The sequence below is a fragment of the Alosa pseudoharengus genome, unplaced genomic scaffold (assembly GCF_046254945.1).
Source record: "Alosa pseudoharengus isolate Yale_2024_CS ecotype anadromous, Long Island Sound unplaced genomic scaffold, YU_APseudo_1.1 YU_APseudo_1.1_scf_15, whole genome shotgun sequence".
Lineage (NCBI taxonomy): Eukaryota > Metazoa > Chordata > Actinopteri > Clupeiformes > Clupeidae > Alosa > Alosa pseudoharengus.
Genome location: NW_027468620.1, coordinates 37845792 through 37848584, shown reverse-complemented (window position 1 = coordinate 37848584; position 2793 = coordinate 37845792). Strand labels below are relative to the sequence as shown.

General features: G+C 36.1%; 1 long non-coding RNA gene across 2 annotated transcripts in view; it reads left to right on the top strand.

The window, feature by feature from the left end:
* The window catches only part of LOC143123907 (uncharacterized), a 2289-nt gene extending 335 nt beyond the window's left edge, over nt 1-1954 (top strand). The window contains exons 1-5 of one of the 2 annotated variants that reach the window (XR_012986949.1): nt 1-5; nt 721-806; nt 1075-1162; nt 1266-1489; nt 1670-1954. The exon at nt 1-5 is cut by the window's left edge and continues 335 nt beyond it. This is a non-coding gene — a long non-coding RNA (uncharacterized LOC143123907). Of the gene's footprint in view, nt 6-720; nt 807-1074; nt 1163-1265 lie in introns of both variants that reach the window. The other variant, XR_012986947.1, reaches the window with a different exon arrangement.
* The last annotated feature ends 839 nt before the right edge of the window (nt 1955-2793 follow it).

Genomic DNA, 2793 nt, shown 5'->3' with positions numbered 1-2793 from the left:
GAAGGGTAAGTTTATCAACCTTATGATCATGTTATATTAGACAATAAATCTCCTAGCTGTTTTCTTACAGTATTACAGCGTTGCAAAGTTGACCCTTGATGTCTTTGTATTATTTTTTGGTCCGTTTCTTTCTACCAAGTTAACGTTAGCCTAACCAACCAGTTAGCTGCATCTGTTGGGCGGTTGGAAAAATACATAAATCATAGTAAAGCTAAATTGGGGTTGGTTTGGTACAGTCCATTAATTTGATCACGTTTGAAGCATAATAAGTTGTATGTGAGTGAAAAGCCTGTTAGCCTGTGTGCGCCAAGTGTGTTGCCAGCAAATGGCTGCCTAAAAGCAAGCTAGCATAGCCACGTGGACAAAAAGCCATTTGCAAAGTTACATTATAGCATCCAAAAACGTTTAGCCCTAGGAAGTTGTCTCCCCATATGATGAAAATATGAAATATAAATATTTTGATTTGTTTGTGCAGGCAAAAAAACAGGCAGTACAGTGTACGCATACAACTTTTTTGTTACTGAGTCTAAGATGTAGTGATGTTACTGTTTGAAGTCACTGAAGTTTGATCTTTTATTTATTTATGAATTTACTGTTGATAAAATGAATGTCTTATACACCAATAAATGCCTGTTATGCCAGATGTGTGGTGCAGTATGCGTATGTTTTGTCTGGCACTGTCGTATGAAACTAATTTTCTTCCTGCTAATCTTATTTCAGATCAACACGGAATTTCAAAAGAATCACAATTGTCCCACTTCAATCCAAGTTCCTGTCTCCAAGCAATGATTAAGCAAATTACTGATGTGAGTAATGCAGAGTTTTAATCATGCAAACCTTACAGAGGCTAATATTTTTGATCATGTTGATATTGATACTTCTTCACATATTGTTCTATTATTATTCTATTATTCATCACATCCTAAAATTTGTGATGATCTCGGGAAGAATAAAGTATCTATCTATTGTATTCGTCTAACTTTTTGTTTCTTTTTATCATATGGACGTTTACAACAGTGGCTGACTTAAATGAAACTTGGATTAACGTGCTAATCAATAATGTTTTTATTTCAGTGTGATATAGATGCTGGCCGAGTGTCTCCTGAAGGGACTCTGTATCTACACGGGGGAAGATCCTGAAAACTTTGTGCAGGAATATGTGGTATGTACATGAACATGTCTATTTTTCACATTCATTTCTCAATAGGGCTTTGTTAGAGGGTCTCATTTTCTTACTGTTATGTGCATTTGTCTGCCTAATTCAGGTCATGGATGAAGTTGAAGACAACTGTTGAGGTTTATGTCCTGAGAGAACATGAGGACATTGGGGTCGTACTCCAAGGAATAAAGTTTTTGACAGATCTACATGGCCGTTAGCTGTCACTGATGATGTCGGAGTTGATAACCTCATGTACCTGCCCGTGCTTAGATACACCTTTGAGGCATTGTAAAAAATCTTCATGGAGCTGGATGAAGGCAAACTCCAAAGGTTGGTTAAAGAACAACCTGTTTCAGTGAATGACTTTCCATTTTTATTTTTTGAAAAAGAAATACTGTTTTTACTATGTTGAAACCTGAAAGGACTATCAATGGCTGAGTGACCACGGGTCATGAAATCTTTTTGTGGATGTTTTTTATTATTATTAATTATTAATTATCTTTATTTTAGGAACTAGAAATGTCACCTTTTGGTCAGTCATCTTTGAATCTGGTCCATCAGTCTTCAGGCCTGATCTCTCACTTTCTTTCTCTTCTCTCCCTCTCTCTCTTCCCCCTTCTCTCTCCCTCTCTCCCCTTCTCCCTCTCTCACTTCTCTCTCTCCTCTTCCTCTCTCACTCCTCTATCTTTCTCCTTTCCCTGTGATGTTTGCTGCACTTTTTTCCATTTGTCAATTGCTGGATAAAAAACAATACTGTGTATTTCATGTTGCTTTCAATAAAAATTGACTACTAAACTGACTTGACTCTTTTCAGTAAAAAGATGTATAACAGATGTCTGCAATTCTAGAAAGAAAAAAAAAACAGTTAAAACACACTGTTCTGTTACTATAGGGACATAAAACTTTAAGAGTTTATTTTTTTAGCATTAATAAATGAAGTTAGAAGTACCTTTTACAATCTATTACTATTGACATGATAAAATTACTTTTGCATTACACAATACATTGGTATTACATAAATATGAAGGTATTATCTTCATTCAACATGATTTTTTTATGTAATACGATGTGATTTCAATGTGTAGGTTTTACAAGAAACGATTAACTAGAACAAAAGTGTAAAAATTGTGTCAGCTGGACACATTCTGATTATGTGGGACCGATGTACACATTAAAATCATGTAAATTCAAGGAACTTTTTTTTCAGTGTAGGCCTACCTCAACACAGACTCTCAATGAGTCCTTGTCCCGTGCACTCTCTCTCTCCCTCTCAACAGGCGCCTCAGCATGCACATAATCCAAACATTCACAATCGTGCAAGACGACTGGCTATATTGCTATTAAATCCGGTTAGCATCATTAGCACGCTGCACGAATTTGTTCAAAAGTGTTGCATTCAAATTGACTGCTAAGTTCTAATCATCTCAATCCCGATGCAAATGGAAAAGTATTTTCCAAGACTCAAATGGGCCTGTCCCAAGGAGAAAAAGTATTCATTTGAAACTTAAACACACGTGGGGAAACTGAACAGTCTAACCAGTAGACTATGATAAACTAGCAAATTAAGCTGCTTTGTTTACAATATTTCCAGGCTTCAACCAGTGCTGCTTTTCATTCAGACTTAGCCTATGTGC